We start from the raw sequence: 14,922 nt of genomic DNA, 5'->3' as shown, positions 1-14,922 counted from the left end.
ACCTAAAAGGTGACACAAATGAATTTATCTACAAAACAGACTCACAGACATAAAGAAGAGACTGGTGGTTGTAGTCAGGGAGAAAAGGTTGGACTGGAAGTTTGAGACTAGCAGATACAAACTATTAAACAGGCTATGGATAAACAACAGGGTCCTATTTTATAGCACAGAGAACTATATTCAATGCCTTATAATAAACCAAAATGGAAAAGAATATGAAAAAGAATACATATAGATAAAACTGACTCATTTTGCTGTACACCTGAAACTAACACAATATTGTAAATCAATTATACACCAATAAAATGTTTAAAATATAAAACTATATACATAAATAAAGAGTATCATAAAATCTTAATCATTTTATTATGAATGATAAAGGGCAAAATGTAACACGTATCAAATAACATGTTTAAACCACAATACATCTTTACATTAATATTAATTCAGGTATCAAAATATATTTGGTTCTATCAGTAGTAAGGAATGGCATAATCCCAATTGCAAATAAAGGCAAAAACATACATATAAAAACAAATACATACAAAAAATAACCCCCAAATAACAATTGAACTGTTTATTACAGTGTAAAAGCAGGAGAATAATAAATGACGTGAAATGTGTCCTGTCTGCTTGCCCAGTCACCCTCCAGAGCAGGGGCAAAGTCTTCTATCAGAGCTTAGACTTTGCTTTATCACTCACCCCTCCCTTTCTTTTATATGTCCAGCTCCTCTTCAGCCTACAACATTCCTGTGACAGACCTTCAGTTCAACTCCTCCATTTGAGGCCAGTTAATGAAAGGACAAAAACCAGATTTTGAAGCCTGTCGTTTGAATTTTAATCCTAACTCCTCCATTTAATAGCTGTGTGAACTTGGCCTAGATAATTTCACATTCCTCTGCCTCCATTTCCTCACCTGTAAAGGGGACAGTGCAATACTCTAACTCATAGAGTTGTTGTGCAGAAATAGTTAACATGTCAAAAAGAAATAAAACAATATCTGGCTTTTGGATAGTAATTATAAATATGGGTTATTATTTTGTTACTGCCCTGGTCTTATTATCTTCCAAAAATGAAAACATACTAGTTTTTCCTGCATTAATGCATAATCTAATTCATCTTCAATCTGACTAATACTCCCACTCTTCCTTCTTGATAATAAGGCCAACTCCAAAATCCAACTAATATTTTTCAGTTCTGTTCCTTCAAGATGAAAATGCATTTGTCACTGTTTATGTATCATTCAGTCCTTAACACCATCTACTCCACTGGCTTTCTTGGTCCACATTCAAATGTTTTCCTGAAAATCTCTCTGATCATTAACAGAAATGGTCACTAAAATATCCATCTGAGAGATGTTTATGAATTCAGATCATATGCACAAAGAAAAATAACCTGATGGTCAGTTAAAGATCAACACACAGCTTCCTCGGGCATTCGCAAATGTGATATACTGAGAGTAAGTGCGTGAAAGATGTTGTGACCCACCTTGTCTCTTTACAAATCCCGCTAGACAACCAAGAGTTTTCATCAAAGTCAAAGCTTCAACACAGAATTTCCAAAAGTCCACATTAAATAAAACACCCAGAGGCTTTTAGAAATTTCCTTTTGTTTTGTTCATAAGTCTAAAGTTGGGCTTCCAGCTGTGATTCCAGACAATAAATGATACTGACTACTCTGTCTCCTGTGCTTCCAGGCTCAGCAGCCAATTACTGCTGCCTAATTCCAATCCCAAAGAAAGGCAATGCCAAAGAATGCTCAAAATACCACACAATTGCACTCATCTCACACGCTAGTAAAGTAATGCTCAAAATTCTCCAAGCCAGGCTTCAGCAATACGTGAACTGTGAACTTCCTGATGTTCAAGCTGGTTTTAGAAAAGGCAGAGGAACCAGAGATCAAATTGCCAACATCCGCTGGATCATGGAAAAAGCAAGAGAGTTCCAGAAAACATCTATTTCTGCTTTATTGACTATGCCAAAGCCTTTGACTGTATGGATCACAATAAACTGTGGAAAATTCTGAAAGAGATGGGAATACCAGACCACCTGACCTGACTCTTGAGAAATCTGTATGCAGGTCAGGAAGCCACAGTTAGAACTGGACATGGAACAACAGACTGGTTCCAAATAGGAAAAGGAGTACGTCAAGGCTGTATACTGTCACCCTGCTTATGTAACTTATATGCAGAGTACATCATGAGAAACGCTGGACTGGAAGAAGCACAAGCTGGAATCAAGACTGCCGGGAGAAATATCAATACCCTCAGATATGCAGATGACACCACCCTTATGGCAGAAAGTGAAGAGGAACTAAAAAGCCTCTTGATGAAAGTGAAAGAGGAGAGTGAAAAAGTTGGCTTCAAGCTCAACATTCAAAAAACAAAGATCATGGCATCTGGCCCCATCACTTCATGGGAAATAGATGGGGAAACAGTGGAAACAGTATCAGACTTTATTTTGGGGGGCTCCAAAATCACTGCAGATGGTGACTGCAGCCATGAAATTAAAAGACACTTACTCCTTGGAAGAAAAGCTATGACCAACCTAGATAGTATATTCAAAAGCAGAGACATTACTTTGCTGACTAAGGTCCGTCTAGTCAAAGCTATGGTTTTTCCAGTAGTCATGTAAGGATGTGAGAGTTGGACTGTGAAGAAGGCTGAGCACTGAAGAATTGATGCTTTTGAACTGTGGTGTTGGAGAAGACTCTTGAGAGTCCCTTGGACTGCAAGGAGATCCAACCAGTCCATTCTGAAGGAGATCAGCCCTGGGATTTCTTTGGAAGGAATGATGCTAAAGCTGAAGCTCCAGTACTTTGGCCACCTCATGCGAAGAGTTGACTCATTGGAAAAGACTGTGATGCTGGGAGGGATTGGGGGCAGGAGGAGAAGGGGAAGACCAAGGATGAGATGGCTGGATGGCATCACTGACTCGATGGACATGAGTCTGAGTGAACTCCGGGAGTTGGTGATGGACAGGGAGGCCTGGCATGCTGCGATTCATGGGGTCGCAAAGAGTCGGACACGACTGAGTGACTGAACTGAACTGAACTGAATCTATACCTGTCCTTCTAAAGGCTTATATCTGGGAATCACTCACATCATGCATTCTCTAGCACAGAATTTAGAATCAGAGAGGAAACTAAATAGATGTCCAAGTGGCTGGGCTTAAGATCATCAGAGAGAAACTCCTCATAACTTTTGTTAAGGGTTCGAGAGTCCTAGAGGCTAGAAGAAAAGATGCAGGACCAAGGCAGAGCTCACAGGATGCATGTCCTGAAGTTTTAGGAGTAAACATTTGTGAGCTAGCAACAAAAGCAAATGCTCTCAAGTTCCTGCAATTGGATTACAAAAATATTGGTCCCTATGAATACAGAGACCTCTCAGCCTCAGGAAAGATCATCAAAGCAGGGTGTCTTCTGAGTCATAAAAAGCCCAAAGCTTGGTAATGTTTTCCATGATTCTCTGAAGTTTTCCCTCTCTCTCCTGACAATTTCTTTCACTCTCTTCATATGACCTCCTTCTGGTTCTCTGAGATCATTGGGTCTTCTTTCCACCCTAGGTTTTTCTCATAGACTTTGTATCTGTGGAAACCAATCCCCTAAATTTAGACAGACTTTCATCACTTCCTTGCAGTGAGGTATTTGTTTACCTCTCTGAGCAGTTACTTGAGAAACACTCACTGTTCTTGGTGACTTTTGTTGGGGAATGGGATTTCATGCACTTTGGGTTCAATCCTTGCATTAGCCCAGGCTTTAGAATTTGGTAACCCACTAACCACCACCGCTGGGATTATAATGAAAGCTGGGAACAGCAGTGAAGCTAACAGGGGAGAAATGGGGAGAGTATACAGGGATAGATAGTAGGGTTTTAGTCCTTCCTAGGGCCCAATCATATGTACCTAGATGGTTCACATTTCTGCTGTTACTAACATTATCTTCAAAACTGATCACACTAATATAGATATTGAAGCATATGAGAGAGAGGCAGAAGCCAAGAAAAATTTAAGAAACAAATTTAAATTCAGTGATGTTAAAAAAATAAAAAATAAAAAAATAAATTCCGTGATGTTATTGTTCCGTACTTGCCTACTTTTATCCCACTTTCTAGTCCTAGGGCCTCCCAGATACTCATGGAATTTTCCTACTTCTGACTCTCCAAACTGTCCCACTTGGAGTCATGTAGTGCATGCTTTCATGCTCAGTGAATGGAGGAAACACTGAACCTCTCTGTGCCCCTTCTTATTAACCCATCAATCCCCACGCTTGTGACGCTAACCCTTTTGTATTAAATATGTATGTGGCTAGAAAACTGTTAAGAATGTTTTGTTATATGTTCCATTCTCAAGGAATATTTCCCATCTACCTGTCTCCTTGATAAGGATGCAGTAAGGCACATTCCAGGCTACTGAGCTCAAACTCCAACTCCGCCATTTGAAACCTTTGTGATTTTGGCAAATTGCCTAATCACCTTCTGCTTCAGTTCTTCAACTGCTTTTTTAAGTAAAAGGATGAAGGATAAAAACAGCCATGATCGCATATGATTTATGTGAGAAATAAGTAGGTTAATATATGTAAAGTGCTTGGAGCAGTGTTTGACATCTTCATCTCATCAGCACTATCACCATTTTTCATTGAATCTAGAGGTATTAATATTGAGTCTGGTTGGAAATGCCATCCCACATTTAAATACATAATCATTCTAGTGGAATAAATGATAAAACAGAATGACTATTAAAATAGCCCCCAAAATACAACATCTTGTTGATCGGTAAAGTGATACTGGGCAAAAGTGTTCTCATATCACCATTTCTACAAACTGATAAACCCACTTCCCATTAAGAGCAGCATTCTAACTAACTCTCTTTTCTCCCTGTAAAGATAAAGTTCATCTCTTCTATTAATACTACTCTGGATCTGGTCTCACTCACTGAAACTTCAGTGTGAACTGGAAGCACTGTGATCTCTCTGGAAGGGTAAGTGAGCACAAGGAAGCTGAAAGACTGCTGTGGAATAACTGAAGCAATTATCTGCCTAACTCGCACAGAAAATTTCAAACACAGAAATGTTCAGATTCTTGCTGATAGTGGCCTCAATTTCTTTTATTGCTTTGTTTCAGTTATACTAGTATTACTACTAGAGAAACTGTTTCCTTCCAAGAGAATTTGACATGTACAGAGATAAAGGGATTCAAAATTTATCTTGTTCCAGCATGCTGTTTCCTTTCAGTGTTGAATTTTAATAGATATGAACTATATATACCACATAGTGGCATAGTGGGAATACCTGAAATGTAAACTGAACCTAATAAGGTCCCATCATCTAGGAAAACGTATGAGTGTTCAACATTAACAGTGGAGAAATGACCAGAAACAACAAAGACTGAGAAGGTGACTACTCTATAAGATATAACTTGTTGTGAACCCTTTGGGCAAAACCAAGGTCAGAATGTGGTATCAGGGCAAAGTTTGGTAACATAGGGCAGATTTATACCCCAAAAGGACTGGTCAGAAGACTGTATGGTGTAACTAAGCAAGACAAGAGTTTTCATGAATAGGCACAACCTAAATCAATTCAGTTCAGTCGCTCAGTCGTGCCCGACTCTTTGCAACCCCATGGACTGCAGCACTCCAGGCTTCCCTGTCTATCACCAACTCCTGGAGCTTACTCAAACTCATGTCCATCAAGTCAGTGATGCCATCCAACCACCTCATCTTCTGTCATCCCCTTCTCCTTCCACCTTCAATCTTTCCCAGCATCAGGGTCTTTTTCAGTGAGTCAGTTCTTCACATCAGGTGGCCAAAGTATTGAAGTTTCAGCTTTAGCATCAGCCTTTCCAATGAATATTCAGGACTGATTTCTTTAGGATGGAATGGCTGGAGCTCCTTGCTGTCCAAGGGACTCTCAAGAGTCTTCTCCAACATCACAGTTTCAAAAGCATCAATTCTTTGGCCCATAGCTTTCTTTATAGTCCAACTCTCACATCCATACATGACTACTGAAAAACCATAGGTTTGACTAGATGGACCTTTGTTGGCAAAGTAATGTCTCTGCTTTTTAATTCACTGTCTAGGTTGATCATAACTTTTCTTCCAAGGAACAAGTATCTTTTAATTTCATAGTTGCAGTCACCATCTGCAGTGATTTTTGAGCCCTCAAAATAAAGTCAGCCACTGTTTCCATTGTTTCCCCACATATTTGCCATGAAGTGATGGGACCAGATGCCATGATCTTAGTTTCCTAAATGTTGAGTTTTAAGCCAACTTTTTCACTCTCCTCTTTCACTTTCATCAAGAGGCTCTTTAGTTCTTCTTCACTTTCTGCCTTAAGGATGGTGTCATCTGCATATCGGAGGTTGTTGATATTTCTCCCAGCAATCTTGATTCCTGCTTGGGCTTCATCCAGTCCAGCATTTCTCATGATGTCTTCTGCATATAAGTTAAATAAGCAGGGTGACAATATACAGCCTTGATGTACCCCTTTCCCTTATTTACAAAAAGGGATTTACAAAAAGCAAGCTTCTAAAATCTACTAGAAAATATAACAAAGAAATACCAAGACTATTTCATAAAATAGACAACGTAGCAGAAAGGCATTTTGCTATTGAACAAGATGTTAAGATACAAGAGGATAAGGCATGGTTTGAGGAGGTAAAGGGCAGATTTCAGTTAACAACTGAGTCAAAGTGGAGAAAAACAGAATTAAAAATCCAAACCAGCTGGACAATGCAAACCACTAATTAAGTTTTAGGTATATCTGATTTGGTCAAAAAAACAATGACTGCTTGGTGCTGCAGTGACAGATGAAAGTTCTCCCTAAAATTCTGCTGTAAGGCACAAGACTGAGCCTCTAGGATGAAACAGATTTAGGCAAAGAGGCTCCAAAGTACGGGACACAGGTTGATGCCCAGCTTACGTGTATAACAAACCAGTTGTCTTTCCCTTCTCTCTCTTTGCTCTTCCCTCTTAAAAAAAAATTACATATTTATTTTCAGCTGTGCTGGGTCTTTGTTGCTGAGCGCAGGCTTTCTCTAGTTGGGAAAGCGGGGGCTGCTCTTCAATCATTGTGCAGGCTTCTCATTTCAGTGGCTTCTCTTGTTGCAGAGCACAGGTTCTAGGCACTCAGGCTTCAGTAGTTGTGGCGTGTAGGCTTAGATGCCCCACAACACGTGGGATCTTCCCAGACCAGGGATGAAACCCATGCCCCCTGCATTGGCAGGCAGATTTCCAACCACTGGACCAATAGGGAAGTCCCTTTCCCTTTTCTTGATGCTCTTTTTCCCACCCAGTTACCCAGTGCTCTCAAACTCCTCTTCAGAATTCCTCTTCCATAATCTCCTTGAATTTAATAATCAGAACAAATGAGCTAAGCACAAATGAACAGGAGGAAATACCCTCAGATCAGCCAAGACAGAGGAGAAGAAAGATCCTGAATTCACCTCCTATCATGGGCACATCAAAATCACAGCTATCTGCAAACCAACCAACCAACCATGAAAAAGATCAGAACCATCCAGAACAGATCTTCTACAAGTAAAGACTCAAAGAAGGAACCACAGTGAGATGGGTAGAAGGGGTGGACTCACAATATCATCAAATTCCATACCCCTGGGTGGGAGACTCACAAACAAGAGAATAATTACATCTCAGGGATTCTCCCAAAGGGGTGAGAAGTCTAAGTCCCATCTTGGACTCACATACTAGGGGTCCTGCAACAAGAAGACACACCCCCAGAACATTTAGTTTTGAAAGCCAGTGGGGCTTACTTTTGAGAGTCCCAGAGGGCTTGGGAGAAATAGAAACTTCCCACTTAAAGGGCACACCAAAATTTTATATGCTGTGGGACAGAGGCAGTAATTTGATAGGAGCCTGGGTCAAACCTGCCTGCTGATCTGGGACCCCCAGAGACAACTGCAGCTCATCCTGGGAACACAGACACTGACAGCAGCCATTCTTGGAAGCTCCTTCTACCACAGGAAACAAATGCTGCAAATGCCATTCTGGAATCTTCCCTCTAATTTATTAGCTTATAAGCCCCAGGACCCAGCCCTGCCGGGACCCAACTGCCTGTAGGTGCCAATGCTGGTATGCCTCAGGGTAAACAATTAACTGGGCAAGGACACAGCCCCAGCCATCAGCAGACAGGTTGCCTTAAGACCTCCCTGAGCCCACAGCCACCTCTGGACATGCCCTCCCCTTCCCCCCACCAGAGAGCCCAGGACCAGCTCCATCCACAAGTGGGCAGACCAACCTCAGAATCCCCTGGAGCTTGGCCCTGCACTCCAGGAAGCCTGCTTCAGCCTCTGGTCCAGCTTCAGCCACCAGGGGGCAGACACCAGGTGCAAGAAAATCCTAAAACAGCTGGCTCACCAGCACCCCAGACTCTGCCCTGGCACCAGTTGGGCCCTGATTCTACCCACTAACAGGTCAACACAAGCTTCAAGACCCCCCAGACCTGGTATTCAACTGTCTCAGAAACTGGCATCCCTTCCCTGCAACCAGACTCTAGGACCCCACTCCACCCACCAGTAGGCTGGCACTAATCCCAGGGCCTAGCCTCACCCACAAGTGGGCAGGCAACAGCACCAGAATCTTCTGGACTATGATTCCACCCACCATGAGCTAGCACTACTGCAAGGCCCCTGGGGTTCTGCAGGAGGCCACCTCTCGACCCAGTCCCACCAACCAACCAGTAACCAATGGCCTCCATATGATGTAGAGCCTGGCAACAAATTGGACTGGCACCAACCAAACTTACCAAACTGCCCACACAGTCAGCCTGCCACAACAGACGGACCCACATAATTCTCATAGAGGGAATTTCTAAAGGGGAGTGCACTGCTGGGATGCATAGGATATATCCTACAAAAAGCCACTTCTCCAAAGTCGGGAAACATAACTAACCTACCAGATATCTAAAAATACAAACAGCAACTCTAGCAAAACCAGGTGACAGAGGAACGTGATCCAGATGAAGGACCAAGATGAAACCACAGAAGAAGTACTTTGTGAAGTGGAGATGGGCAATCTACCTAGGAAAGAGCTCAGGACAGTGATCATAGAGATGATCAAAAGACTTGGGAGAATAATGATGTACATGGCAAGAAGTTAGAAATTTCTAACAAAAAGATAGAAAACATAAAGGACAACCAAACAGAAGTGAAGAATACAATGTGTGTGCTTAGTCGCTCAGTCGTGTCTGACTCTTTTTGGCCCTATGGACTGAGCCCATCAGGCTCTTCTGTCCATAGGGGTTCTCCAGACAAGAATACCAAAGTGGGTTGCCATTTCCTACTCCAGGTGGACATCATGCTAAGTGACAAAGTGACATAAGTGAGACAGATAAAGTCAAAAATTGTATGATCTCATTTTTATGTGCAAAATTTAAAAGTCAAACCTATACAACCAGAGTACAACTGTGGCTGTTAGGGGATGGAGGATGGGGAAATGAGGAGATTTTGCTCATAGGGTACAAACTTTCACTTTTAAGATGAACAAGTTCTTCAAGGGATCTTATATAAATTACTGTGACTATATTTAAGAATATTGCATTTTATACATAAAATTTTCCTTGAGAGTATATCTGAAAAGAGTTTCCACTTAAAAAAAGATTTTTTTAAAAAAAGAATAGCTATGTGAGGTGATGGATATATTAGTGAATCTGATGGTGGTATTTGATTCACAATACATGTGTACATTAAATCATCACCTTGAACACTTTAAAAAATTCAACTTGTACAACCTAAATATATACAATTTTCATTTATGAATCATATCTCAGTAAAGCTGGGTGGGGGACAATTTACCCACAAAATAAAATATCTTCTTTCTTTTTTTATTTCTTTTTGTTTGTTTTTGTTTGTTTTCTGTTTTTTAACATAAATTTATTTATTTTAATTAGAGGCTAATTACTTTACAATATTGTATTGGTTTTGCCATACATCAGCATGAATCCGTCATGGGTATACATGCATTCCCCATGCTGAACCCCCCTCCCACCTCCCTCCCTATACCGTCTCTCTGGGTCATCCCAATGCACCAGCCCCAAGCATCTGTATCCTACATCGAACCTGGACTGGCAATTTGTTTCTTATATATTACACATGCTTCAATGCCATTCTCCCAAATCATCCCACCCTCACCCTCTCCCACAGAATCCAAAAGACTGTTCTATACATCTGTGTCTCTTTTGCTGTCTTGCATACAGGGTTATCATTACCATCTTTCTAAATTCCATATATATGCATTAGTATACTGTATTGGTGTTTTTCTTTCTGGCTTACTTCACTCTATAATAGGCTCCAGTTTCATTCATCTCATTAGAACTGATTCTAATGTATTCTTTTTAATGGCTGAATAATATTCCATCGTGTATATGTACCACAGCTTTCTTATCCATTCGTCTGCTGATGGACATCTAGGTTGCTTCCATGTCCTGGCTATTATAAACAGTGCTGCAATGAACATTGGGGTACACGTGTCTCTTTCAATTCTGATTTCCTCAGTGTGTATGCCCAGCAGTGGGATTGCTGGGTCATAAGGCAGTTCTATTTCCAATTTTTTAAGGAATCTCCACACTGTTCTCCATAGTGGCTGTACTAGTTTGCATTCCCACCAACAGTGTAAGAGGGTTCCCTTTTCTCCACACCCTCTCCAGCATTTATTGCTTGTAGACTTTTGGATCGCAGCCATTCTTGACTGGCATGAAATGGTACTTCATTGTGGTTTTGATTTGTATTTCTCTGATAATGAGTGATGTTGAGCATCTTTTCAGTTTGTTAGCCATCTGTATGTCTTCTTTAGAGAAATGTCTGTTTAGTTCTTTGGCCCATTTTTTGATTGGGTCGTTTATTTTTCTGGAATTGAGCCAGAAAATATATTAATCTACATATATATAAATATATTAAGACTTCACACAACTCAGTAGCAAAAATAATCTGATTTTTTTTTAAACGGCAGAGAATCTGAAAAGGTATTTTTTTTCCCAAAAAGACTTACGGATATGCTAGCAGGTATTGACTGATACACGAAAAGATTCTAAAATCACTAGTCATTCAGGAAATGCAAATCTAAACTACAATGAGAAATCACCTCACACCTGTTAAAATGGCTATCAAAAAGTCAAGAAATAACAAGTGTTGGTGAGGATATGGAGAAAAGGAAAACCTCCTGCATTGTTGGGGGGAAAGTAAATCACTGCATCAAGTATCAAAAATATTGGATTGGCCAAAAAGTTCATTCAAGTATTCTTTTTTCTGTAAGATATGAAAACCTCAAACAAACTTTTTGGCCAACCCAATAGTATGGAAGTTTCCCCAAAAAACTCAAAAATAGAACTATCATATGATACAGCAACTCTACTTCTGGGTAAAAACAACAAAAGTGTCCATCAAGGAATAAACAGTTAAAGAAGATGTGATACATGTATACAGTTGACCCTTGAACAAGGCAGGATTGTTCAAGTATAACTTAAACCAACACCACAGTGAAAAATTCAAGTATAACTTTACAGTCTGCCTTCTCTATCCTCAGATTCACCCAGCTGCAGATTGTGTTGTACTGTAGTAAGCATTTAGTGAAAAAGAATCCATATTAAGTGAACCCATGCAGTTCAAACCCATGTCGTTCAAGGGTAAACTGTGTGTCTTGATATTAATAGATACAGATGGATGTAGATATAGACAGATACTGTGGCCAACTTGGATCCACTTGCCCAACGTGCGGCAAAGCCAATCCACTGGGTTGTGGTGAAGGAAAGTACAGTGTTTATTTCAGGGCTGAGCAATAAAAATAAGTGCCTAATGCTCAAAAGACTCAAACTCAATGGCTTTCATGGAAGGGTTTTTAATGGCAACATTAGAGGTAAAAGTTGTGCAGTACATGATCAGCTTATGGACATCCTTCTGATTAGTTGACGATGAGGTAACAGGATAATATTTTGGGAATCTCAATCACCAACCTTATGATTCCAACAGGTCTGGGTCTATGTGCTGGGGATCAGCATACAATTAACTTCTTCCAACTGGTGGAGGTTTTAGCATCTGATAAACTCAAGGACATGACTCAGAATATTATCTATAGCACTTGAGGAACAATTAAGGGTCCATGACATTGTTCCATGGCTAAAACTTTTATTCTTTTGCCTTGCTTGTTTTCCTTTGCTTCTGCATTTTCTTACTTCTCTGAATAAATTTGCTCTTTGGAACTCAGGGATGGCTTAGGAGGCTAAAGCTATTCTACAAATAAGAGGCAGGGAACATGGAGGGGTGTCTCTCCCGGAGAAGGCCCCACACGGATTCATGCTGATGTATGGCAAAACCAATACAGTATTGTACATTTTCAAGAAAAACAAATATTACATGGTATCATTTATATGTGGAATTTAAAAGTCAAACTCATAAAAATAGAGAGTAGAATGGTAGTTAACAGAAGCTGAGGAATAGTGGGGAATAGCGGAATATGTGAGATATTGTCTAACAGTACAAACTTGTAACTAGTAGATAAATAAGCTCAGGAAATCTAATGTACTTTATAGAGATTATAAACAACAGTACTATATTATAAATATTAAGCTTGCAAAGGGACTAGATCTTAATTGTTCACACACACAAAAAAAAATACTTACCTGACTTGACAGATGTGTTAGCTAATGCTACAGTGGCAATCATATTGATACATATATACTTGTATCAAATCAACAGAGTGTATAGCTTAAACTTACACAATGTTACATATCAATTATATCTCGATTTCATTTTTTAAATAAAAATAAAGCAAAAATTTCACATAAACTGAGTTGATTTTCATTACACTCCAACAACTCATTCCCAGAGATAAGGATGCCTTCCACAAGGTGATTGTGCTGATTTGTATACAGCTTTTCACAGCACTGTTATATAAAATAACCTTTTGTAGATGCATTCACAGAGAAGGCAATGGCACCCCACTCCAGTACTCTTGCCTGGAAAATCCCATGGATGGAGGGGCCTGGTAGGCTGCAGTCCATGAGGTCGCTAAGAATCGGACACAACTGAGCGACTTCACTTTTCACTTTCATCCATTGGAGTAGGAAATGGCAACCCACTCCAGCATTCTTGCCTGGGGAATCCCAGGGACGGGGGAGCCTGGTGGGCTGCCGTCTATGGGGTCGCACAGAGTTGGACACGACTGAAGAAACTTAGCAGCAGCAGCAGCAAATGCATTCAATTCAATTTGGGTAGTGTTATTGCTGTTAGTGATTTTTTTTACATGGATTTAGTAGCCAAATTGTTCATCCCAGGTGTGTTTAAGCCAGTCCAGTTTCGATGCATAAGACAGGGTGCTCAGGGCCAGTGCACTGGGACAACCCTGAGGGCTGGGATGGGGAGGGAGGTGGGAGGGGGTTCAGGATGGGGGACACATGTACACCCATGGCTGATTCATCTGAATGTATGGCAAAGCCCACTAAGTATTGTAAAGTAATTAGCCTCCAATTAGAATAAATAAATTCATATACACAAAAAAACTACAGTTCCTTGTGAATATGGGAAAGTGAGCTGTCAGGTGAATTACATCTTGCTAAACACCTTCCTTGATAATTTCCTAATAAAGTGTCGCTCCAGTAAGTGGCCAATAGGCGAAGACTTCTCAGCTTGCCTACTTCTCTTTTGTTAGCCACACCTCAAGACATGCGGGATCTTAGTTCCCCTGAACCCAAACCCTCTGCAGGGGAAGCACAGAGTCTTAACTGCTGGACTGCTAGGTAAGCTCCTCAGCTTGCCTGCTTTGAAAACCCACACTATTCCAGGGTTTACAGTAAGAACTTCAATCCTAAAGTTCTATAGCTTATATTTGTGAGATTCCCCTAGGAGCCCGACAGCCTTCACTCTTCTAAGTTCAAATTTTGGCTTCAGATTTGACCTCAGGGACTACAGCTCTCTTGCACTGCTAAGTTTCATCGGCTCCACCAGCTTCTCTGGCTTCCCTTCAGCTAGATTACATCTGAAAATCACTTGCTTCGCTGATATTCTTTGCCTGGTATATAGACTCACGAAGAGTGTTAAATGAAGAATAGCTTCTGTGAATTGGCTTGGGATGACATGAGAGAAATTTCTCCTGTGCTCCTGTCAGAATTTGAAAGTGGCAGGACCAAGGTAGCTTTCAGCTTCATCTGAGTTAGTCAGTTTTCTCTCCCTTGTGATATTTGTAAATAGAAAACCTTAACATGTACACTTCATGGAATTCACCTATAGAATTATTGATTTCCCTGTGAGTAGTGGTCACCTGACCAAAGATGACTTCTTATATCACAGTGAGACTAGAGTCAAAAGATGAGCTTTATGCCACAAAAACCCAGACCTCTACGATTTCTCTAAAATTTTCCTTCATTCCCACCTGGGACTTCCAGGTTCTGTTTTCTTTTCCTTCTCCAGCCTTCTGCACCTGGCTTTCTCAAGCACTTTATCTTAAGTTCTCTCATCATCTTTTCCTTGTGCTGCAGTCTGAGTTTCATACACTAAGAAGTTTATGGGTGTCTCTCTCCTTTGAAGCTCTTAGCATCTACTAAATAAATCCTATCTATGCTTTTTAGAGTTAAGCACAAACTGGTTGTGTGATCTGCATTAATCTGAGGAGCTTAAAGCAAGAGCCTGAACATCCCCATTCTGGGGAGGAATAGGGAAAAGCGTAATATAGTTGATAAACTTTAGTAACCTGACATCCTCCTCCTTCTTACAGACTCTAAATACATGTGCTAAAAATAGTTCACCTTTCTGCTATTATTAAGCACCTTGCTGCTGCTGCTGCTGCTAAGTCACTTCAGTCGTATTCGACTCTGTGCGACCCCATAGACGACAGCCCACCAGGCTCCCCCGTCCCTGGGATTCTCCAGGCAAGAACACTGGAGTGCATTGCCATTGCCTTCTCCGATTAAGCACCTTAGTCA

The sequence above is a fragment of the Oryx dammah genome, unplaced genomic scaffold, assembly GCF_014754425.2.
Source record: "Oryx dammah isolate SB20612 unplaced genomic scaffold, SCBI_Odam_1.1 HiC_scaffold_11232, whole genome shotgun sequence".
In the NCBI taxonomy this organism is placed as follows: domain Eukaryota; kingdom Metazoa; phylum Chordata; class Mammalia; order Artiodactyla; family Bovidae; genus Oryx; species Oryx dammah.
Note: the sequence above shows the minus strand (reverse complement) of the source record.